Source organism: Rhinolophus sinicus, chromosome 1 (assembly GCF_057876585.1).
Source record: "Rhinolophus sinicus isolate RSI-liver-muscle chromosome 1, RSI-T2T, whole genome shotgun sequence".
In the NCBI taxonomy this organism is placed as follows: domain Eukaryota; kingdom Metazoa; phylum Chordata; class Mammalia; order Chiroptera; family Rhinolophidae; genus Rhinolophus; species Rhinolophus sinicus.
Window position 1 is genome coordinate 116,154,919 of NC_142501.1, and position 26,219 is coordinate 116,181,137.

General features: G+C 43.5%; 1 protein-coding gene across 9 annotated transcripts in view; it reads right to left on the reverse strand.

Annotated features, from left to right (window-relative positions):
• Positions 1 to 26,219, reverse strand: part of FRMD4A (FERM domain containing 4A) — a 565,607-nt gene that overhangs the window by 210,303 nt on the left and 329,085 nt on the right. The window lies entirely within an intron of this gene.

Below are 26,219 nucleotides of genomic sequence, written 5' to 3' on the forward strand. Positions count from 1 at the left end.
AAGCAGACAGGAGCACTGCTTAGCAAAGGTGGAAAAAGCGGCTTGTCTCGGGTAAAATCTTTTTCTAGAACTCTCTCTTCGCTGGATTTCCCAACATCCATCCATCCATCCATCCCCCCCACCCCCTCTTAAAGGGAGAGAGATTGGTTCTCCTCACCATAGTTGAAGGAGACTCTGGTAGAGGCAGCACCATTATTTCCAGGGCACTGGCAGGAGTGAAAACTTACCAACTTGGTAATAAAAAGAAATCTCACACATCCTATCTTCCAACTGTTCTCTCCAGACACAGGACGTGTGTTCTCTAAAGATCGCTAACGAAAATTTTTGAGAGTTCAAGAGTTCCCGGTAAAGGGAAACTCAGCACCCAGTTACCACAGTGGAAAGAGTGAATGCCTGTGTCAGGACTACCTGTCTTACTTCAAGCTGTCCTGGTCACATGCTCCTGACTGGGGGACGTGACCGGATTCTCGGAATCAGAGGCACGGGAGGAAAGCTGCGTCTGAATTGGATGTGTCTCTACTTCTGGAGTCCCTGAGGATCGTTCTAATGCGAAGCCCCCTTCTTTCATAAGGCAATTGAGGCCCATCTCCTCCTGGGAGGCCCTCAGGGGAATGTTACTTCTTTGGATGCACACTGTTTCTAGGGGTGGGGATTGAGGAAATGTCCAAACCTAGTGGTTCTCTTCCAAGATTTAGTTCCCATTTTTAGAAGAGTCACTGGATTCCATTTATATCCACCTGCTGCGTTCCCACCTTGGCCACTGGAGTTCTCAGTATGTCCTAAACGGAACCTGTTCCCTTTGCAAATCCTCTGTCCAGGTTCCCTATTCACTACACAACACCGTCCTCCCAGCCCCGCCACCTTCCCTCCTCCCACCCCCACAGGCCAGAAACAGGGATAGAGGGGTCTTCTATCACCTTCCATTCACTCATTGCTCACATTCAGGTTACCAGCTTTCCTTATCAATATTTCTGGAAAGTTCCTTAAGAGCAGCCCCTGGTCTGACTTGTTCCAACAGTGCCTGGTGCTGGTTAATTCTTGTTGACCCGTGATCCCTGCCCTAGCCTTGTTCAGTGCACACCATCTTTCACCGAAGTGTCTCCAGCAGCCCCCGACAGGCCTCCTGTCTTGTCTCTGAAATGCATTCTCCACACCAGCTGGAGTAACTCCTAAAACCCAGATCTGATCAGAGAACATCTTTGCTTAAAACCATTCAGCCCTTTGTTGTGAGGAATAAAGACCACACTTCGAATGGCTAGAAGGGCCTGAACACCAGGCCCTCCTTATCCATCCAGCCTTATCTTTTGCCACCTGACCTAACCAGGGTCCTCATCCCCCTCTGCCCCACAGCTCCATAACCCTCTTCCTGGTCCCCTAGATGCTAGGTTCGCTCTCATCTCTTTGTCACCCAGCAGCCAGTGACTTTAGAAACAATTCAGATTATGTCACTGTACAACTTAATGACTGTCAGTGGCTTCCCGTTGCTCCTGAAGCATCCTTTCCATTTTCATCACATGCTAACCTCCCCATCCCTCTATGCTTTGCCACGCAGGCCACCTTTCTACCCTTGAATGACTCCTTTCCTCTCTTCGCTTTTGCATGTCTCATTCCTCCTGGCCTGAATGCTCTTCAACCCTCCCAACCCCACTGTCATCCTTCGGGTTTTAGCTCCAACACCAATTCCTAGATAACCTTCTCTGATCAGTACATGGGAAGTGGCCCCTCTCAGGTACTCTGTACCATCCTGTTTATTTCCTAATTAGCACTTATCCACGATTGGTATTCACAGCCCCATGATAAGAGCACAGACTAATGTTAGCACCTTGCCTAGGGCACCTGCTAGCTGTGCAACCTTGGGCAACTTTCTTAACCTCTCTGTGCTTCACTGTTCTCATCTACGACATGGAGATACTAACACTGCCTACCTCACAGGGTTGTCATGAGGATTAAATGAGTCAATTTATATGAAGCACTTAGAACAGGGCCTGGCTGCATTCGCATAAGCCCTGTGAGGGCTTTCTGTGTTTTATTCTCACTATTTCCCCACGAGGCCTGAACTAGTACCTGGCACAGGATCTTTTTATCCCTTAAGCCTTTTGTGTTTGGGGCCCACACAGAGACGAATAAAAATATAGGGGGAAAAAAAAACCTTACTTGAACAATTTAAGTACTAAGACAAATAGGCCATGGTAAACCTTGATGAATGAGATAAAATTCAAACTTAGATTATCTGGACGTTAATGGAACTATGAAGGAAATACATTCTCTATTTCACCCGTTGTGATTCTTGGAGTTGATGGATGAGAAGCTTTGCCCGTCAGAATTCTGTATGGTCTGCTTTCCGAGGAGCAGCCGATTCCACCCCCTGAGAATTCAGGCAGTTACTTGCAAAGGCATAAAGAATCAAAGGATTTTTGCAAAGTGTTGGTCCATCCACCAGCCCTAACATGAGGGTGTGATGAAAAGATATAGTGTTTCCATTTTCAGCTGGAGTTTGATACTTTGTGAAGAGTCTAACTGAAAAAGGAAACACTGCCGGCTGGTTTCTGGACATCCGCCTTTGTGTTTTACTTTCACGGCTAGAGAAGATTCAGAAAGAGAAAGACTTTTCCTTTTTGCCTTTCCAGAGGGCAAGCTGGATTTTGAGGCTGGGATACCTGGGGCTCCCCTTGTCTCTCTCACACAGAAGTTAGGGAGCTTTGTTTTGAAAAAAGCTGAACTCTCAAAGAGAGGGGAAGTGGGTACTCTGAGGCTTGGGAATGGGGGATGTTAAAAGAGATGGAGAAAGGCTGTGGCATCCCCAGAAGAAGGAAAGGGGTGACATCTGTGATTGGAGAGACCCATACTGTATGTCTTACATAGTGCCTCAAGCGGGCACCGGGCACCTGATGGGGTAGCATGTGGACACTGGAGGGGGGTACTAAATTCTAAGAGGTGTGTCTTAGGCAAAACATCTTGGGCTTCAGCCTGGAGGGATGGGGTCTTTGGCTTTAAAAAGGACCTCAAGTTCTTGGGTACTGAGCATCTCACAGGCAACTAGTCTGGATTGATGACAAGAGACCCTTTTCCTGTCTTGAGGTACAATGTGAGCTACGGGAGAGGAAAGAGTAAGTGAATTCCTGCCTCCTTGGTGAGTGAGAATGTAGTCAGATTTAATTGGGTTTAGAGAAGTAAATCAATATGACCTTTTTTATGTTCGAAGTTGCAGAGCAAATCACAGTTGAAGTTGGATGCCACCTGGGAGGTGACAGTAAGTTATATTGTTACATTAGTTCCTGACCTGCCCCATATGACACAGGTTTGCATTCCATTTCCTATCTTTCTAGCGAATAACACTGGCATCTTTCCTTTCATACTCCAACCAGATTTGAAGGATAGAGAAAGACCCCTTTGGGGCAGGTTAAAGTGCTTGACTGGTTTTAAGTGAACCCTATTCTATTTTTATATATAGCCAATCTTTTTTTCTCCCCACTCCTAGGTCAATTACAGGCCAATGATGAACCACTTCAATCAAAAAGGAAGAATTCCAGCTCCTCTCAGGGCCTGAGAGTAAGTACTTAAAACCATGGTCCCTGGGGTATATGAAGAACTCATCTAATAGCTGTGTTTTATTTTGTTATTTTTTAAAATAGCAATGTCATTTTTTAATAGCTATGTTTTATAATCTTGCTATGTTCTCATTATATTAGATTATTGCTTATTATTCTTTCCTGGTTGGGAATCACGGTTTAGACCACCTCCACACATGGCAACAAAAACCCAGGGCAAGTCTTTCTGAAACACAAGAATCAATCAAAACATCACAAGCTAATTAATATAATTTGGAGACCCGGTGAGCAGCTGTAGTACAGTGAGGACCGTAGTGTAAAATCGGTGTGCATTACAAGTACACTCAAGTACGCAGGTTAGCTCTCTCTCCCAACCTTTTCTGTTTATTTACTCAGAACTGTATATTAATAACTAGTGAATACGTATTGGCACTTCTTAAGTGCCAGAAAGCGATTATGTGCTTTATGTATAATAACTTATTTCATCTTCTCCATAGCCCTAGGAGGTTGGTATAACCTCCCATTTAGAGGGGAGGGAATGAAGGGAAAGATTTTATAACCCATCTCAGGTCCCACAGATGATATACAGGCAACAGCCAGTTATCAAACTCAGGCAGTCTGACTTCAGAGTTTGCATTATTAATCCTCACTGACCTTATCTTCCAATTGTGAAGTATTTGGAGGCGTCACATCCCTTATACATGTCTAGCCCACTGGGTATCAGCTGGAACTCAGTCCTTGTTATTTATTTGATGGCCCATTCCCTCATTGCACAAGGGAGTTAAGACGGAAATATTTGTGAAATTGAATGGAAAAAAATTGCCAGCACGTATTCCTTTTCCAATTGTACCTTCTCAAGAGTGTGAAGGCTTCTGTGCAGGTGACATCAATCAATCAGTCTCTCAAGGAAATAATAAGAATGCACTGAGCTGGCGAGTCAGTGTGGGAGGAAGCGCCCCAGGATTTCATGGGACCCTGGCCCCTGTGCTGTGGGGAGCAAAGGCCAGTCAGTCTCTGGAAGGTGAGATGGGGCTGGAGGCTGTAACGGAGTGATGGCTTGTGATGCGAAGATTTCTCGGGCCACCAAGTACAAATGTCATGCAGGGTCTCTGCTCCCGCTCCCCACATAAGAACGCAGGACATGGTGAGGCCAAAAAGGAACACCCACGGAGCCATAGGTAGGGGAGTCATACCACTATATTGTCAATGGTGGCTGGTCAAGACACAAAAGGAAACATCCACTAGTACCCCAACAGGGGGTCTTCCTGAACCCCAGTCTCGCTGGCGGCCGGGTGAGACACAGGAAGTAGGATCCACATGATCTACAATCTGCCATCCACGCTTGCTAACCCCACTTGCTAGTCGCAATCTGTCATCCACTTCTCTGCCTGCCTTCCAACCAACCAATCAACCAACCAACCAATCAACCCCCTAGTGTAGCCACGGTGGTTATATCAGTGGCTAATGGCCAACCAGCAACAGCGGACGGCCATCTACTACCCGAGCCAGTACCTTTCCACATGAGGCTGAGTACCATTGAAAACTGCTTGTACCATTGAAAACTGCTATCTGGGACTCTGTCCCCACAACAAATCACACCTACCCCAAATTGTAACATCAAAGGATTCATTATAATTCTGTTATAGACAGAGTTCAGTGTCATGCAGGGACTCAGCTCCTGCTCCCGGCAGGTGAACGCGGGAGACATGGAGCCTGAAAAGGAGCAACCACCACACCCTGCTCGCTGCGCCATGTGTCATGCAAGGTCCCAGCTCCCGCTCTCTGCACCAGAGCGCAGGACATGGTGAGGCCAAAAAGGAATAACAACGGAGCCATAGATAGAGGAGTCATACCACTATGGTCTTGCTGGTGGCTGGTCGAGACGCAAAGGCAAACATCCGCTAGTACCCCAACACGGGGTGTTCCCGCACCCCAGTCTCGCTGGCGGCTGGGCGAGACCCAGGAAGTGGGATCCACATGATCCGCAATCTGCTGTCCGCTTCTCTGCCAACCAACCAACCCACCTGCCAGCACAGCCACGGCAGTTATATTAGTGACTAATGGCTATCCTGTAACAGCTGATGGCCACCCAGCCACAGCGGATGGCCATCTAATAACTGAGCCAGCACCTTTCCACGTGAAGCTGAGAGCCTGGAAACTGCTCTCTGGGACTCTGTCCCCACATTCAGTGTAGCACATTTCTAAAGTTGTGACTTCACCAGCTAGGAAGCTGGTTAGGCTATTTGTTGAGATGGGGATCAGATACACAAGACTAGAACTCACAAAGAGATATCTGGGTGGAAAATTTTAAATGTTGGTGATGCCCATTGTTAGGCTGCCCCCCAAATATGCCAAAGTGGCATGTTGGTTATTTTGAATTAAAATTACTTAAAAAGCAGCTGATGCAGAAAGGGCACTCTGACCCTCTTCTGTCCCTCTGAGAGCAGGAAATAAATCTCCTCAGTGAAAGGTACCCTCCCTGCACCAGGAGAGAAGAGACACCCTTAGCACCAGAATGGAGACTCCAGGGTGGTGAAGCCCGAATAACAAATCTTGTTATCTTTTACTAATTTACTGTCCCAAGCGCATGGTCTACTTAGATTCCTTACTAATTAAGCACCCAAACCTAAGTTTCTTTGCCTTTTCAAATACACATTTACTGTTGCTTTGCCCCAAAAGTATAAAAGTTGCTTGCTTTGCTCATTTTCGTTAGGTCCCCATTGCTATGAGACCTCCTCATGTCTGTATGTAATTCAATTTGATTTTCTTCTGTCTCCTGTTCATCTGTCTCACGCCAAGTTAATTCTTAGACCAGCCAGAAGAACCTAGAAGAGTAGAGGAAAACTGCCTCCCTGACACTACCTAGAGGACATTGAGACCTATGGGAATTGATGAGATTGTTTAGGAAAGACACTGTCAGGAGAAAGGAGATCTCGGGACCTAGCTCTGAGGCAGTGGGTCTCAGATATAAGCCAGGATCACCTGGAAGGCTGTCAAAACAGAATCTGGATCTCACCCTCCAGTGACCGCAGACTTTCTGATTCATAGCTCTGGGTTGGGAGTGTAAGAATTTTCATTTCTAGTAAGTTCAGGTGACGTTGCTGGAGCCGGTCAGTAAGCACCACATTTCCACCACTTAGGCCTTCACTTGGCTCCACACACCCTGGCTTCCCTGCTGGCCTCCCAATTTCACAGGCTTACTGTCGCCCCAGGGCCTTTGCACTTCTCCAGATATTAGCAGGAATCAAGCTTGTACCATATTAATGTCCCTGCTCAAATGTCACTTTATGAGTGAGTGAGATCTTTTCTGACCATCTTTCTTTCATTCTTTTTTTTTTTTTTTTTTTCAGTAGAGACAAATGGAGGGAAGTTTTATTTTTTTTCATGGCTATCACTCAAGATTTTAAATACCAAAAATCACAGTAATCTATGACCATTTTTCTGAAAAAATCGCAAGTCCTCCCACTCGCCCTCTTACTGCCCTCTTCCTTATACGTTCCCCGTTTTACTTTTCTCTGTTGCCCTTATCACCTTCTAACAGACTATACAACTTATTTACTTAGGTGTTTGTGTATTACCTGTCCCTGCCAGGAGAGCAGGGATTTATGTCTGTGCTTCTTTCATTGCTGACTCTCCTGAGTCTACAACAGTCCCTGGGGTAAAGCTGAAGGTCCTCGCAGGTATTCTACTCATCAGTAGGCACCGGTTGGGGTGGGGACGAGGCAGGGAACAGACACTGCATGGTCCCTGTCCTCCTTTTGCTCACAACCTGGTTGTAAACAGGGCCCTCCTGCCTGTCCAGCCTCACCCCTCACTCTTCCCTGCTGGCATGTCACCAACCAGCAAATGAGAAGCCTATGCGAGTCCTTGCTGGCTTCCTGCCTCGGCTCACACTATATATACCTCCGGGCAGAAGGCCTCCCTGCCCTCGCTGTCACTTGGATAACTCCCCTCAGGCTGCACACTCCTTCTCCTGGCCGCCTTCCCAGAAGTCCCCTCTCCAGCGCTCTCAAAGAACCCATGCACGCCTCTCCGTGTAGCACTTTATTGTAACCATTTCTGCTCATGTCTGTTCCTCACTCTGTTGGAGACCCCTCATGGGTAGAAATCACAGCAATGCTTGGCTTGTTTTTATTTGAAGAATTCTATTTTATTCTAAGTCCTCAAATTTTGTTGCTCTGTGCACAGCATATTTGACTTTGCTTTACCACCTCCTTTGGGCCCAGCATTGTGATAATTACCCAATAGATTTTTTTTAAAATAATTAAATCCATCCAGTGAATGAAAAACAGGGGAAGCCCTTGTGATCAAAGATAGCAGCGTGTGACCAGTGTCTATATGCAATTCCATATAATTATCTTCATAAAGGCGGCCTCAATTATAGTCCATCTGAGATGGTAAGTGGGCTGTCTCCTGAAGGAGCTAGGGTCATTCGATGGGGCAATGCTAACATCAAAGCCCGGTTTGGGGAATCCCCGTAATATGTTCTGAAGATTCCTAAAAGCATGCACGGAGGTCTAACAAAAGCACTTAGTAATCCAGCAGGTGTAATTTCTGTCTTGAGATGGATGTCCTTTCACTTGTTTTAGTCCCTACTTAGTAAACTCAAAATAGTTTTCATGTTTTGCTTTCAGAAACCGAAGGTGCTTCTTTTGTTTATGTTCTTTTAACTTCTCTAGTGAGGTCTTGGGGAGATGTCACAGGTCTCCACTCTTATTGCATCAGCTTTTTCACTCTCTAAAGTGCAAAACAAAGCAAATAAACACCATGGTGCGAACAGCAGAGCCTAAGTATACCAGATGCCTGAGGGCCATTTTGGTCACAAGTTCTTGGTAGAAGAGGGGATGTACAGTGGAGAGAAAGGGAAGTGTCTTTAGAATCTTTAGGGAAAGACTCCTGTGCTCTTTACAAAGGAAATTTGCCCCTGAAAATGGTTATAACCTAATGTGTGATCAGATAGTAATAATAATAATAATAATAATAATAATAGCAGCAGCAGCTATTATGCATTCAGTGGTACCAGCACACGAGGTGCATTATCTATAATCCTTGCACAGTAGATATAACAGCCATGTGGGGCATAATGACATCGTGCTCAATGACAGTGGTGTGCCATAGAGCCTAGGTATGTGACAGGCTACACCACCCAGGTTTGTGGAAGTACATTCTGTGATGTTCGCATAATGATGAAATCGCCTAAGGATGCATTTCTTAGAAGGTATCCCGGTCATTAAATGGTGCCTGGCTATATTCATTCCCATTGTATAGGTCCAGAAATTGACGCCCAGAAACATTAAGTAACTTGCCAAAAGTCCGTACCCAGAAAGAGGCAGGTTTGCATCCGAGTCTGTCTCTGAGGCCTCCAAACTGTGCTCTTTCCACGGAGACTTAATTTAGAGCAAAAGCAAAACTCCGTCAATCAAGAGCTCACAGTGAGAAGAGTCTCGCAATTGGGTTTCTGGTGGAAGGGGAGCTCGAGGAAGAAATGGGAAGCGGAAAGCACCAAAGGTATTATTCATCTAGGTGACATTTTTGTTGATTGCTGTTCCCTGCTGCCCCTGGTTACTAACATCATCCCCACCCCAAGCCAAGCTCTGCAGACACACGGAGGTATTCTCCAGCGGGGCCAAGTCCAATGACAGGGCATCACTGAGTCATGGCTGGCCCCAGCTTGCAAACCTGGCATAATCTTGGTTGTCCTTTTGCAGTAGTTGTTTTCACCATAATCCTTGGAGCTCGCACAGTCACATCTCTGATTCTGCTCCTCATCCCTTGAAGGCTTTGAAAGGGTCACTCTGAGTCTTTGGGCAGGGCCTTCCTAATCCATTTACACAGCAGGCTGAAACTAGTGTTCTGACCCACTTTCCTGCCTAAAGAAGCTGGGGAAATCATCGTAGCGGTTAGCAGTCTCTGGAACTAGACTGCCTGGGTTGGAACCACAGGTCAGCAACTTACTAGTTGTTGACCATAGGCTAGTGAATGCATAGTAAAGAGTGATTGCTTATCCAAAAAGTGTCAGATGTTCTTGGGTGCTTATTTAAAAGACAGGTTACTTATCATGGAAGTGCAAACAATCCTGAACTATGGTTTCTCTTGTGTAAGAAAATAAAGAAAAATTGCACAAATCCATTACTATTGCAGTGACATAGTAAAGGCCATTAGACAAATTTTGAGGAAAAACTGCCTTATTATTATTTTTTCAACTAAAAAGGAGGAAATCTTGGTGGTTCAGGGCCCTACCTTTGTGTGTTTTGTGTGAAAACACACAAAAATGGCACAGCATGCTATTTAAGATCAGATTCAGAATGGTCAGAAATATGAAACTCGTAGCAATAGAAAAAAATTGATAAAGTCTTTTCTTATACATATGGTCAATCTCGTTTGGGTCCAAAAGGTGAATTTAAGCTATGTATGAAAAGCTGTGTGATCAAAGGACACAACTAGATAACACATTTTAATATGTTCTTAATATATTCTTGAAGTCATGAAATAGGTTGTGATCTATTCCAAAAATGGCCACAATCCCTTCCTTCTCCCTGTATCCAGGCCCCTGGTCATGTGACTGTGAAGTGTTATTTAGAGACACAGTCTGTTATCTTTCCTCTTGAATCTGGACTGTGCTTCTGACTTGCTTTGGCCGATAAAATGCAGAAGAAATTACAATATGGGGTTGGACAATTAAGTTTGCAAACTTGTTGCAACGATGTTGCTGACCTTTTTTTGATACCAGAGGGATTATTCATTATGAATTTGTACCAACTGGACAAATAGTTAGCCAAGTTTACTATTTGGAAGTGCTGAAAAGGCTGTGTGGGAAAGATAGACAACCTGAACTTTTCTCCAACAATTCATGGCTCTTGCATCACAACAATGCACCAGCTCACACGGCACCATCTGTGAGGGAGTATTTAGCCAGTAAACAAATAACTGTATTGGGACACCCTCCCTACTCACCTGATCTGGCCCCCAGTGACTTCTTTCTTTACCTGAAGATAAAGGAAATATTGAAAGGAAGGCATTTTGATGACATTCAGGACATCGAGGGTAATACGACGACAGCTCTGATGGCCATTCCTGAGAAAGAGTTCCAGAATTGCTTTGAAGGGTGGACTAGGCACTGGTGTTGGTGCATAGCTTCCCATGGGGAGTACTTCGAAGGTGACTGTAGTGATATTCAGCAATGAGGCAGGTAGCACTTTTTCTAGGATGACTTCGCAAACTTAATTGTCAGACCTCATATACCAGTTCAAAATTTAGCTCTTAAAGGTCTTTCATGCTTCTACTTGATGTCTTGTAGCACTGCCTCATTCCCATATGAAAAAACCTGGGCTAGCCTTCTGGAAGATGAGAGACTTCATTCTCCCAAGTGAAGTGACAAAGCCCAGCCAAGGTCAGCAAAGCTACCCCTTGACATGCAACTGACCACAGCAGCATGAGGGATGGCCAGAAGAACCGCCCTGCTGATCCCAGCCTAACCTGCCAACACACACAATCATGACCTGAATAAATGCTTGTTGTTTTAAGCCACTAAATTTTGTGATAATTTGTTATACCACACTGATTAACCGAAAAAACAGGCTAATTTGGTTCACCCTACAGAAAGCTGAGCTGTTAATTTCTTCAGTTTCCTTTCTTTTGCTATATTCATGCTGACAAAATGGGGGAATATATCCTGATTTGCAAAGGGCTTGATGGTAAAATAACTGATATTTTTTTTTCAACAAAATACACAAATGCCTTATTGAGCACAACAGTGTCTGGAACCCATACACACTCATGTACATCGCTGTGTCACACCGTTTCCCCCCAGGCTTGTCCCAGCAGCCACTGCAGCAGACACCAAGAAAACCCCACTTTTAAGCTTCTGGGAGTTTCCTGACAAACATGTAGTTATTTGAAAACTTGTCTTTTTAAGGAAATATGTAAGAAAATGAAAACTGCCTCTGAAGCTTGACCTTTTTTAAAATAGCATTCTGAACATGCCCTCCCCCAGCCAGGGGCGTGGCTGGCTGGCGTTTTCAAACTCAGAGACGAATTGTTAGTTTTATTCATGGAAAGCAAATGAAAACAAACAAACAAAAACCCATATTACAACCTTTGAAAATCCAAATACATCAAATTAATAATGATGGAAGAGAGGCTCACAAGGCTTTTTTTCAAAGCTAAACTTTCATAGTTAACCAATGCTAAGCAAAGCTAGGAACAGTTTTTTTCCCTTGTGTGGGAAAATCACATCTATAAAGAGAATGTTCTACAAATGAATGCAGGGAGTTGATGGGGAACAGTAAGTCTTTTGTAACTCTAAGCTTGTTTCATATTGGGGGCAAGATAAAGAAAACCATCCTCAGTCATCTTACTTCACGGAACAAGTGTTAGATCCCCAAGATTGATGAGTGGACCAGAGACCCTTTTAGTTCGTCATGTACAGGAAGATGCATTTTTTGACATTTCCAGCTGCAGAAGCCTCAAAATGCTTCATAGTTTGGTAGCACCCAAGGTAGTCTGTAGTGATTGTGCTGGCATGGCGTGTAAAGCAGGGAGAGAAACGGCGCTCTTTCTACCCACATATTTGTGGGCATTCAGGTCCTCAAAATGCTGAGGCACCAAAACAGAGAAAAGAAACCCTCTGGACACTGAACGTGACAGCTTTAGCTTTCTTCAGTGCAGCTCAGTTTTCCAAAACATCTAGGTACAATCCAAATGTGTCCCATTTTGGGTTTTCCTTTGTGTCCTTGATGGTAAATCATTTAAATTCAATAAATGCATTCTTTATATAATATAAAAGAATGATACTTTATAAGGGGTATAAGATAAACAATGAGAGTAAAAAGAAGCATCCTATAATAATAGGTGTTGGTGAGAATGGGGAGAAATTGGACCCTCATACATTGCCGATGGGAATGTAAAATGGAAAACAGTCTGACCGATCCTCAAAACGCTTAGCACAGACTGACCAAATGACCCACTCCTAGGCATATATCCTCGATAAATAAAACATACAGCACACAAAAAAACTTGTACATGAGTGTTCATAGCAACCTCAACCATAATAGACAAAAATGGAAACAACTTAAATGTCCATCAACTGATGAATGGATAAACGTGTGCTCTATTCATACAATGGAATGCTATAATATTCAGCCATCAAAAGGAATTAAGTACTGACACGTGCTACAACGTGGATGCACTGTGAAAACATTGTACTAAATGAAAGACATCAATTACAAAAGACAACATATTGTATGATTCCATTTATAGGAACTGTCCGAAAGAGACAAATTTATCTACAGAGAAAGGAAATTAGTGGTAGCCTACAGTTGAGGGGAGGGGTGATCACAGGGTAGAGGGTCATAGTTAATGGGTACAGGGTTCTTTTGGGGGATGTTAAAAACTGTCTAACGTTGATTGTGGTGATAGGTACATTACCGTGTGACTATGCTGAAAACCACTGGATGGTACACGTCCCTAGATGAATTGCAGGGCATGTGAATCAGCAGCACCCTCCTTTCTTAGGGCCACTGTCCCCAAGCGCTGGTGCACGCCTTTGCTCTTCTCTGCCTAGCGTCCTGGGTGTTGAAGGAACGCTGTGATATGACAGAGTCAGGAGACATTCAAATAGGAGTCAAATACATGATCCCCAATCCTTCACCTGATACGTATTGAGATCCTACAATGGGTCAGGTACTATTTTTAGTACTAAACATACAGTTAGTGAACAAAACAGAGCCTCCCCAAAAGTCCCTGTCCTGGCACTTGGGAAGCTGACAGTCCAGTAGGGAATCAGACAACAAACACGTAAGTAAATAAGTACAGAGCGTGTGGGATGGGAATGGGCCAGGAGGAAGGGAGATGCTGTGGAAGAAACACTCAGGGAGAGAGGACAAAGCCTCTGACAGACGAGGGTCATGAGCAGGGGAGGAGGTCTGGAAGGGGAGAGGAGGCCTGACCACCTGTGGGCCCACACCTCCCTGGAAGACCTTTGCATTCTAGGAAGGAGACAGCCATGGTCAAGAAGAAAGACCCGTCAAGCAACTCAGCTGTGCCCAAGAAGGGAAGGCACCAGTGGACACTTCCTGTTGCAAATAGGTGTTGGGAGCTGGCGGTGAGCACCGGCCTCATGTCCTTCTTACCAGCGCTACTAGGCAGAATATACTTTAGTATCAGTGAAACATTTTACAGAGTTTCTCATATGTACTTGAATTCTGTAATTGTAACAAAAGATCTGGAGACATTCAGATAGGGGTCTATCCTTACCATGGGTAGGTTCATAGCTAGTAAAGTAACCACATGCAAAGAACGTCAATGAATGAAATAATGTGCTAATATGGAGTAAATGTATCCAATAGGCTTGTGATGAGCCCTCACACTAGTAACATTATCAACGGTATGATCACTTAGTATTATTGATTAATTATATCGGTCAGCAATGACCTTCACTATTATTTATGATAACAGCTATCGTCTAATAAGAGCTTCATTGATAGCACAAGACCTTGGACTTGGTTGCAGTTATGTACAGATCACTGTTTTTAGGAATGCCTTGGATGAGTTATAAAGAATTCTTATCAAATTTAAAAGCGACCGAAAACTTAAAGCTGAAAAGCAGGATTCAAAAAGGTCTGAGAAGAGAGGTTGATGGATTTAACAACGAGAAATATAGGTTTCACCAAACTGACTGCATATATGTAGGATGCAAAAAAGCAGTTAGTATGCAAACAAAACAAAACAAGGCAAAAAAAGATATCCTGAATTTTATTGACAGGAAATTTAGTAGGCGCCTAAAGGGTCATGCAGTGGCCCCAAAAGCTGGTGCAATATTAGTACAGGGACGAAATCGCAGTGTCCGCAGGCAAGGGTGTTCACAGGACCCATATAGTCAGAACATATATGGATGAAACTGAACTGTGTTCAGTTTTACAGGCCACATTTTAAGATGACTGTTTACAAAATTAGCCATGTCAAGATGGGGAAACATTCAGGGCCACCCACCTTCAGCGGCTGAAGGAAACAGTGAAGTGTAATCCCTGAAAGAAGAGCTCCAGGAAAGGGAAGGCAGGAGTCAGCTACCTGGAGAGCTGCTCTCAGGGACATGAGGTGCGTTGAGTGCTGGTACAGGAAGCTAGGACCACTCACTGCAGGGGGAGAGGGCTTTACAGGAGCGCAGATGTCACCGTGATGTACAGAGGACTTTGTGTAACTCAGAGCTGCTAACTGGTGGGGGGCTTCCTTGCGATGAAATGGCGGGGTATCCTGCCACCAGGAGTGTCCCTGCAGAGGCCAGGCGCCTCCGGCGATCATGCAGTGGTGGGAACCCCTGCCCGGGGTGGGTGGTTGGGCTCCTGACCCTGAGGTCCCTCTGACTGGGTGGGAGGCAGGGAGCAAGCCCTGCCAACAAAGAACTCCAGTGGACTGAGTGGCTCAGGCTCTGAGGAAGGTCTCCACACTAGTAATTTGTATTCAGAGAACAAATACAACATTGTCCCAATTTAACCACCACTGAAGGGTTGGGCTTCGAGAAGTAAGCACCATCTGGACTGCTACTCACTGCAGGTAACTTAGAAATACAAATCTCTTCAAGATAGACACCTGCTTTTCACTTATTGAGCACTGTCCCCTCTCTGACTATCTGATCTGGCTTGGTCTTGGAGGCCTTCAGAAGGTCCTGTCCCATCCTCCCTCCCCTGTGGTCTATTTCAGAAAGCCCGCCTCAGCTCTGTCACCGGAACTGCCCACTCCAATCTGCCTGGCCACTGCTGTGGAGTCTCCACTCGGTTTAGCTTTCTGTCTTCTCTCTTTAGTCTTCTGGATGATCCCTCACTTCCTGACCCTCCTTTCATCCAGTTAGTCCTGAGCCTCATTGCTCCTTTGGCATCACATCGGCTCGTGGGGTTCAGCCCTGCCCACCCCCTCTGGATTTGGGGGATCATAGCCTAAATCAAGACCTTTACTACCCTGGAGGGAGATCCAGGTGTGTAGTTGACACTCACTAGCCCGGTAACTGTGTCACTCCTGGACAATCTAGTATGTGCCAGACAGACTATATTTCGTTTATTCCGTTTAGTGGCATTTCAGAGTGTTATGCCCATTTCACAGAAGAGCGACCTGAGGCTCAGAAGCTAAGGCACTTACCCAAGTCACTCAATGAAAAGTAGAGCTAGAATTCAAACCTCTATCTGCTTCCCAAATCTACAATTTCCTCCAGATTTGGGTCAGCACCTTATTAAAACTATGCCAGGTTTTCAGTGAATATTGGTTGATTATCTCTTGATTTGCTTGTCGTTAGGGGATGAAGGAAAATATTCCACTCATTTTCCAAAAACCAGGCTGTAATCTTATGATTTTTATATAAATGGAGGTTGAGAGCATTCAATGAAATCTTTATGTTTGACGAATTTGTTTGAGGTTTTATTCTGGATAATTCTAAGTAGGAAAAGAATAACTTCTGTGGGTCTACTGAAGCTCTGGCTCTCAAAACTTAAATTATGGATGAGATTTTTTAAAAATTCAGTACTGTATAGCAGGGTGAGTCATACTTCCTGATAAAGACGTTGGTCCCTCAGAAGGGGCTTTAGTTTGATGAGTAACAAGTCAGGTGACATCCCAGATGACAAATGTATGAAGTACCAAATGTGACAGAGACAGTGGCTCCTAGCTAGCGTGTAATTCTAGATCTGTACGTATGGATGGGTGAGTAGGGTTATACCCAGATAGTTGAGAGAGTCTTCAATTTTACTCAATTCTTTTCTCTTGTTCTATCTCAATACTCCTCACAGATTTTATTTAATAATAAACACACCTTGTATTTTATTCCCCCTGGGGAGCAAAGAAACCCCACCATCGATATATATCAAACTCCACGAAACAGTAACTCGGAGCAAAACCCAAACACACCATCACAGGCTTCCTCACCCGCTGTTGGCTGGAGTGACACAGATGGACACTCTCCTCATGTCACCAGGCAGAGGGGACAGGAGATCTGGGCCAGTTCCAGGCACCACCTCTCAGTGGCTGTACGGCTTTGGCCAAGCTGTTTAATCAGTTTCTGACCCTCAGTCTTACCATCAATAACACGGGGACTATGGAGACCTCACAGGGCTACAGAGCAGTTCAGATGAGGGGACATGTCAGAGTGAACCATACAGCACTCTACACAAAGGGATCCTGGTTACTTTCGTCTACAGACTCTTTCTAATGGGGAGAATTCAACTGACCTGCTATTGAAAAGGAGATCCCTTCTCTAAAATTGCCCAACGCGTTCTCTTTTCCATCACTGATTTGTTTCTCTCCTTTGTGCTTATTATTTCTTAACATACTGTTTTATGTATCTGTCCACTGTCTGTTTCCCCATAGCAGACTGTGATTTCCATGAAGGCGTGGTTCTTATCTCTTTTTCTCTCTGTTGCATCCCAGAGCCTTGAACAGTGCCTGACACATACTAGGATCAATAAACTGTACTTGAATGAATGCACACCAAAAGATGTTTCTAGTCTAAATAACTCCCATCCTAGCCCCACCTCTAATATTGTGAATAAGTTGGTCACAGGATTATAGTTTCAGGGACTTGAGCTTTGAAAGTGGGATTTGAGAGCAGTTAGTTCATCAATTTATTCATTCACTTAACTGACGTTTATTGAGTATCTACTATGTGGATAGCTCTGGGCTAGGCAATGAATGAACTATGCTAAGTATGGGTCATGAATATCCATCAAAAGTGTTGTAAAACAAAGCAAAATGGGCTTTGCAAAAAAAGGGAAGAAGAAAAAGATTTCAAAAATGTATTTAAATGCTAAGTGTCCCCTTAATTCCCAGGGATCATTCTATTCTGTGTCTTTGCAGCCCATGTGTGGACATCTTTGCTTTTGGTGGCTTCTTTTTATATATTTAAGAGGTTTGTCTTAATTCCCAAAGGGACAGCTGATTGGGTGCTGAGGGGACGATACTGTATTCTCTGGTTTCTTCCATACATGCTTCTAAAATACTTGAAATTACCACAGATAGGTGGTTTTAAAAGATAGCATTAATGAGTACAGCTGATGTGTGAAAAAGTCCTCTAGCAGAATAGGTTAAGAAGAAAATCTTTGTTCTGACATGACTTTGAAACGAATCAGTTGTCTGTGACTTTCTTTATACTGCAGTTGGGTATCGTTTTGCTCAGGAAGCTGTTCATTCATAATTGTACTAATAAGTTAATAAGTAACTAGACGCCTGTATTTCCCAATGACGTGCCCACTTTATTTCTGGGCAACCATCTGAAAGGAAGCATCCGAGAGGGAAAGAAAACGTAGAAATAGCTCAGAACCTTTAGAAATACGTTTGTGGCATGTATGTCTCAAAAAAGAACACCTTATCACTTAGTAGTATAGAAAATGCTTCACAATGATATATAGATACAAAAGAAAGAAAGAAAAAGAAAGAAAGAAAGAAAGAAAGAAAGAAAGAAAGAAAGAAAGAAAGAAAGAAAGAAAGAAAGAAAAAATCACCAATATGTTAAAGTGTAGCAATTAAGTGGAAGGATACTTGTTTCGAAACCCTAAGTACTTTTTAAAAACTTTGGATTGAAACTATGTCCTTGGATGAACATTAGACCTGATTTATATAGTACAATAAGGACCATTAAAGAAACCAAAGAAAATGCCAGAAATGGTGTCTCCGTAGTCCCAAATTCCTTTTATCTATCAGAAGGGGGCAGGATTTTTAAAGTAGTCAGTTTACACCCATTGAAGAAAGCCCTCAGTGTAAGCAGTCACCGAGTTGCACTCAACCTTTGCGAAACCAGCTAGATGAAGACAAAAAGCGTCAGGCATTTCAGCGTTCCTCTAACATCTAGGCATTTGTTTGATGGAAGCAAACCTGCGTAGCTACTGACTCAATGCTATCCTTGCCATCCAAAGGTTTTCCTGTTTAGGGCAGTGTTCTCAGGGCCGAGATGAGGTCGTTTAACAAAACATCTGCGACGCCTCTGCCCTCATCCACTCCGACCCCATTAGAGAGTATACTAAAATCATTCAGCCAGAATACAGATGTTGAAGGTGATTACAGGAATTCTTTCAAGAGGTAAGAACCTATAACAATGCGCATTTTGGTTGCACCCAAAATTCTCAGCACTAGAATTTTAATATTCTAGATGCATTCTGGAAAATGATGGTATCTAAAGAGTGTTTTCCCCTGACATTCCTAGGAGTCAGAAATTAAACACTGGGTTCTCCTGTCTGGAGCCTTTCATTATTATTACAAAAATTTTTTTTTTTACATATACCATGTTTGTTTGGGCCTGGAAACCAACTTTTCTGTTCAATGCTTTGTCCTTCTTTTTATCTTTTTAATCCTCCTGTAGCTCTCAGAATGGGACCGGTTATGTACAGGTGTTTCAATAGCAGAGTAGTAAAGAACATTTAATAAATTCTTACTGTGCGTCAAGCATCATTGCGCCTGGCACTTTATCTCTTTTCATTTGCTTAATCTTTGTAACATCCTCATTTCACAGATAAGGAATGGAGTCACAGAGTTAGCAAGTGTCGGAAGTGAAGTTCAAACTCGGACAGGGTGAGTCCAGCGCTCCTATGCTATTCTCTATTGTTTCTCATAGTGCCCTTGCCTACTTATGTTAAGAATTTTGAAATTTTATATGGTGACTGCTATAGACTGAACTGTGCCCCCCCCAGTTCATATGTTGAAACCCTAACCCCCAGTGTGATGGTATTAGAAGGGGGGCCTTTGGAAGGTGACTATGTTTAGATGAGGTCATGAGGCCCATGATATGATTAGTCTCCTTCTAGGAAGAGGAAGAGACCCAAGCTCTCTCTCTCTCTCTGCCATGTGAGGACACAGCAAGAACATGGCTATCTGTGAGCCACGAAGAGAGCCCTCACCAGGAACCAAATCAGCTGGGGCCTTGGTCTCAGACTTCCCAGACTCCAGAACAAAAAAAAAATAAATGTCTATTGTTGAATCCACCCAGTGTGTGGTACTTTGTTATAGCAGCCCAAGTGGCCTAAGACTGACAATTCATCCATCCATCCGTCTATCCACCTATTTCTGATATTGGTGATACGCTGTGAAGCATTAAAAGCGAAGGCACTATGAAAGTCAGCAGTGGTCTTTAAGATCAATGCCAATACATGTATTATGACAAAGATAAAAGAATTTCACAGAATCAGAAAACTTGTTTGAGACTATGTGGTCCAACTCCTTTATTTTATAGAAGAAAGAGGTAAATGACTTGCTCACTGGTGCACAGAAGTCAGTACAAGGACTAGATGGTTGTTTATTTTGTAGTATTAGAGAAGACTTATTTCTATCTGTAAGGTAAGTGGACTCTGGTCTAAAAATAAAAAGCTCTCATTGTCCTCAAAGCTTGACTTAGCATAGTAGGTAAAATTCCTCTTTTATTATTCTAATAACAAGATCACACTGCTTCTGACTAGAAAAGCCAAACTATGAGATACTATTAGAATCAGATTATGTCACTTAAAAATTATTTAGAAACAAACAAGTTCAGTGCTTTGTAATTTTTTTTTCTCTCTCTGGGACACAGTGGAACTGAATCATTACAAGGAGACATGTGACGGAAATGTTGACTATTTCAGCCATACCTGTCTATTTATGACTTCTTTAGACTCTGGTAATTGTCAACAATAAATAGACTATATTCAAACAGTAGGACTGATTTTCTATTCAGTATTATAACTGACCACGAGTAGCTCATTCTTTGGTTACATTATGCTTGCAAGGAGTGATAAAATCGGATGAAAAAACATATATTCCATCCATAATGATAACCGAGAGTGATCAAGTATTTTCTTGAAAGAAACAACAATGAATGCACACCTTGGACACAAAATAAATAGTGTGGTGGAAGACTCCAGAATGGGAGGTCTATGAGAGTGAGGCTTTCCAGGGGGCAATTTTATCAAAAATGTCCATCTGTTTCAATTTGAGAAGTTTCCACACATGTTTCCTTGAAGGGGAGATATAACGAAATCAGGTCTTCACTTGCATCTCAGGGGAATTGACAGGGTACATCTTCAGGTGTTAGCAAACCCCAAGGCCACATTAAAATGTCACGGAACACAACACACCCACCACCAGACAGGTGTTCTGAGTGTGGGGTTTCCTGCTTCCAAACTACAGGTATCATGACTTCAGATTTGGGCTCTGTTGGCCAGGCCCCTAAGCTGATGAAATAGATCATGTTATTTCTGCTCACACATACACACACAGACACACAGACACACACGGAAACCAATACATTATGTGTTGTATATGGTGCTTTTGATCTGATCAGCAAATGGCCCAAACTGCTTCGATCATAAGATTTCATTAACTTACTTTTTTAAAGCAGCTATATTACGTGTATGCCTCATACTAAGTTCAAGGTCTGCTACGCATCAGATTTTTTCTTTTTTTACCTAAACTATTGGAAAGGTGGGCCTTATCTGTTTTATTCACAAATGGTTGATTTTTAATATAGTTCATCTTCTTGGTGCTAGTCAGTCCCAACAGATTGCTAAAGAATTCACTGATTCAAAAAATTTTTATTAAATCCCTACTGTGTGCCAGTCCTGGGGAATGGGGAGGTGAATAAGCTACCATCCTGTTTTTTAAGGAGGGCGCAGTGTCTAAGGGAACAGAGACAAGTAAACACACAAGTCACAGAGCCACATGACTGAGTGTGTGCCGATGTCATGGCGAGTCACCTGGGCGTGTCTAACCATTGGGAGGGGGTGGGGGCAGGGAAGGCTTCCCAGGGGAGGCTGCTACTTAGCTGCGTTTTCAAAGTTAAGAAGAAACATTTTTAGATCTTGATTCTGTTTCTTCCCCATTTTGTATCATTTGCAAGTCTCACGAATCTGTTTCCTATGTTGACTAGTCAGGGGATGGTGAAAACAAACTTGGGCTGTAGGGCCTGACCTCTGATAGTATATTGTCCCGGCAGCTGTCAGAGCAATCTTTTAAACCCATAAGCTAGATCACATTATACCTCAGCTCAAATCCCTCCAAGACTTCCCATTGAATTAGGAATAATAGCCAAAAGGCTTACACCAGCCACACACACACACACACACACACACACACACACACACACATAAAAGCAACATGGGGGCCGGCCCGGTGGCTCAGGCGGTTAGAGCTCTATGTTCCTAATTCCAAAGGCTGCCGGTTCGATTCCCACATGGGCCAGTGGGCTCTCAACCACAATGTTGCTGGTTCAACTCCTCGAGTCCCGCAAGGGATGGTGGGCTCTGCCTCCTGCAACTAAGATTGAACACGGCACCTTGAGCTGAGCTGCCGCTGAGCTCCGGGATGGCTCAGTTGGTTGGAGCATGTCCTCTCAACCACAAGGTTGCCGGTTCGACTCCCGCAAGGGATGGTGGGCAGACCCCCTGCAACTAGCAATGGCAACCGGACCTGCGCCCTCCACAACTAAGATTGAAAGGACAACAACTTGACTTGGGAAGAAGTCCTGGAAGTACACACTGTTCCCCAATGAAGTCCTGTTCCCCTTCCCCAATAAAATCTTTAAAAAAAAAAAAAAAAAAAAGCAACATGATTTGAAATACCTTCTGCCTACTCCATCTCATCTCCTCCCACTTTCCTTCTCTCTCCCTCCTTTTATCCCCACCACTGGAAACGCCATGCTCCCACCTCTGGGCCATCACACTGTTCTTTTCTCCACCTGGAATTCTCCTCCCCCAGATATACTCTCTCCATTGATATAGGACTTCCCTCGAAGAGAAACCTTCCCTGATCACCCAATCTAAACAACATCCTTCCCCTGCCATCACTCTCTATGGTCCTGACTTCTTTATGTTCTACACAGCATTGCCCAATCCTCTGACACAGTGCAGACCTGTTTATTTTCTGTCTCCCTGAGTCCTCTCAAAATGAGCAGACATGGGCAGGCAGTATTCCTGCTTTATCCCCAGTGTTTAGAGGAAGATCTTGCATATAATGGGTTCTCAACAGCCATTTGTTGAAAGAATGACACGAGAGAGAATGCACTTCTTCACTTAGTATAGGATGCTGGTCTGCCTGGTGACACAACTGGCGAGACTCTGCATCACTTGGAGAGATCCCGGGGAGGGGATAGCTGGGACTGATCTCATCACTGCTCAGGATTCGATCACTGCACCCAGGATGGAGCTTGAACTTGACCACGGGGCAAAGGAGATAGAGAAAAATAGACATCATATGAGGAATTTCCTCCAATCACAATTTTCACAGTCACCCCAAAGCTGACTGTATGTTTATTTTTCTGTGCAAAATTCAACTGCACTGATCAGATCATTTCCCACTCTCCACTCTTGTTGATTCAGACCATTTTTCTAGGAAAGTTAATTTGTGCCAGAGAGAGAATGCCAAATCTCTTTCATTTTAGCTTCTCTCTCTTCATTAAAATCCATTTTCAGTGTAACGGTATGAAGTGTTTCATTGTAGTGAAAGGTTTTTTTGTTTTGTTTTGTTTTTTAGTATAAATGTTCCCTTTACTTAGGTAATTATGTGTTACCAATCAGTACATGTATTGAAATGATCGAATACAGTGCATGGTAAACATTTTGCCACTCAAGGAAATCAATTTTGCATTTCTTCCCTGTAGGTATTTGGTTCAAAGAAGAAATTCTTGGCTATAGAGATTTGAAAACCATAATGAAGGAGCACATTCACTTTTGGCCTGTTTCTGCTTTTGCATATTGGTTATTAACTGAGAGTCCCGTGAAACAACAGAAGAGAAAGAAAGGCTGTATGTTGGGAAACATTTCTCAACCTGCTTTAGTGGATCGGGAACACAGATCCCCGGAGAGTTAGTGAAAAGCTCCTTGTTAGGTCATTTGCAGCCAGACTGGTCCAGACACTTGAGACTTTTACTCTAGGGAATAATCCGGTCTGGATCCCTCAAGACGCGGGGGCGGGGAGGACACAGATGATAATATTGATTGATGGATATTGATTAATGCCAAGGCAACACCCAAAGCAATTCCAATCCATATGAAAAAGGCAACACAACGGTTGTGGCAATAATCAGCCTTCAATTTAGAGGTCAAAGTTAACGATTAGAAGCCTGGGTATTCATTTGTAGGCTTCTTAATGCCATCTCCCCAAACACTAGCATAAAGCCCAGTATTTCCTCCCAGGCCCACCCACTGCTGTTGGAACAGTTTTGGCTGTAGCTGTCAGAGGGGAAGTTTGTGCCACTCGCAGGTCCTTGAGCATGCCTATCTTCATGCGTCCTCTTCGACTGAGGCAATTTCCTTACATGGACAAATAAGGGCCACATTCTAGAGGTGAGAATGTCCAAGGATACAGAGAATGAAGGGAATAAAGACATCCAGGGGCACCAAGCACCAGATGCTTTCAGAACAGAGAAACAGTCACCACAAGTTCCCTTTGGGTAGGAATGTCCATTTTATTCCTACTTACTGAATCCCTCACCTTTCCAAAGAAGATGCATAGGTAAGTTCTTCCAAGTCCAAAGAGTTCAGCATAAATCTCTATTTACAATGTCTATGTAGAATGAAGCCCAAATATCATCGCTCTCTCCCCTCGCATGCAAACCCCATCTATTCAGAAAGGCTGATTCTACCGTCACAGAAATGTTTCCTAGGACCTCGATGTCCTAGTCGGTTGGGCTGCTATAACAGAATACCACAGACTGGGTGGCTTCTCCAAAACTTATTTTTTACAGTTTGGGAGGTCACAGTGCCAGCATGGTCAGGGTCTGGTGAGGACCCTTTTCCAGGTCAGAGACGGATGACTTCTCACTATGTCTTCACCTGGTGGAAAGGGTGAGGGAGGTCTCTGGGGTCTTGTTTATAAAGGCACTAAGCCCACTCCTGAGGGCATGCCCTTCAGGACATAATCGCCTCCCAAAGGCCCACCTCCTAATACTATCACATGGACGGGTAGGTTTCAACAGATGAATTTTGTGGGGACAGAAACATTCAGACCATAACACCAGACTTACCCTAAATTCATGTCTGCCCATGACTCTGTACTCGAAGATTGATTTTACAGCCTACTGAATCGTATATTGGTATCTGATTTTTCTCACACCACTGAAGAAGTAAGAGTTTTGAATTTCAACTGGGTTCAGTCAGTTTCTTCTTTTTATCTGGACACAGGTTCTACAAGGAGCAAGAGACTTTTAAAAGAGCCAAGAAATAGCACCAGGAAGAAAAGTCTAGCTATTTGCATTAGGTTGTCTTCTTTTAAAAGTGAGGCTAGGGGCAGCCAGATGGTTGGTTCAGTTGGTTAGAGCATGAGCTCTGAACCATAGGGTTGCCGGTTCGATTCCCACATGGGCCAGTGAGCTGCGTCCTCCACAACTAGATAGACAGACAATGACTGATGGGTCCTGGAAAAACACACTGTTCTCCAATAAAAATAAAAAAAGTGAGGCTAACATGATTATGAATGGAGACCCCATAAATTCCATATATGGGGAGAGACTGTCAGTACCGACTGTCATTTCATAACGACATATGGAAAGCGAACACAATTAGGTCTCTAAACTCTAAAGTAGTTGGTAGTGCTGGATGTTCAAGGAATTTAAGTTCTTTTGGAACATGTAGGTTAAGCCAGTGATAGTATGAAATAAAATTGATTTTTTTCCCCTAGCATAATTTTCAGAATTTAACTGAATTGTATTTAGGATTTAAAATTACAGCTCAGTGATCTATTTTAAAAAGTAGAAGTTCAGCTGGAATGAAAAGGATGGTTGTACTTAGCATATCTTTAGTGGATTTCACAACTGAGTTTTCTTCTCTTAAAAAAAAAATCCTGAACTGCAAATTCTAGTCCATGAAAATCCACATATTTTCACAAACACTTGGCTTGGCATTTATATCTTGGGCTGAGCCGAATGATCTAGATACACAGTAAAAAAAAAACAAACAAGCAAAAAAACAGTGGAATTAAAAAAATACAGACTCTTTCTAGAAGACTAACAGTTGGTTTTTTATTTTAATGGTTCCATTTCATTTCTTTTTACATTCAGTGATAAATGGAAATTATATGTTCTCCTTAATAGCCTGTTCTATGATTTCACACAGCGCTGAGGCTGGCTGATGGCCACTCTGAGGATGTGTGGTAGTGTCGCCAGGCAGGAGATGGGGGACCGCTGGGAATTCCAGCCCTTCCCCTTTCAATCAGCCCCAGGGCCGGCTGGACACTCAGCCACTCAGAAGGCCCAGTGCGGATACGTCACGAAGGACTTTCTCCATTGGCCCTTTCCTCTCTCTTCTGCCTTTCCAGAGATGTGCGACAGAATCGTAAGAAGCAGGAGGCCTACTTAAAATAAAGTTACATGGAATTTCTAATTTGGTAGGGCCTCTCGTTTGCTCCAAACATGATTGAGTGTTTCGTGGCACATTCGGAATTGGTCCGAGAGCAACAGGACATGCTTGGGCTCCTTCCTGTGCCAAGACATCTTGTTATTCTCACGTTTGATTTCCTTATTATTTGTAGAAGTGTTTGGCTGCAAAGCAAGTTACAAATTTTTTGTGGAATGGCAGCCAGCAGCAATTTTTCATTTTTAAATGAAGTTGCCACTTGACATACAAAATGTAAAATTTCCATAACCATCTAGTAACAGTAATAGCCCCGTGTTTCACAATTTGTCCAGTCTGTTCTCTGTCCACATGGAATGATGCGCAGGGAGTCTAGAAAACTTGC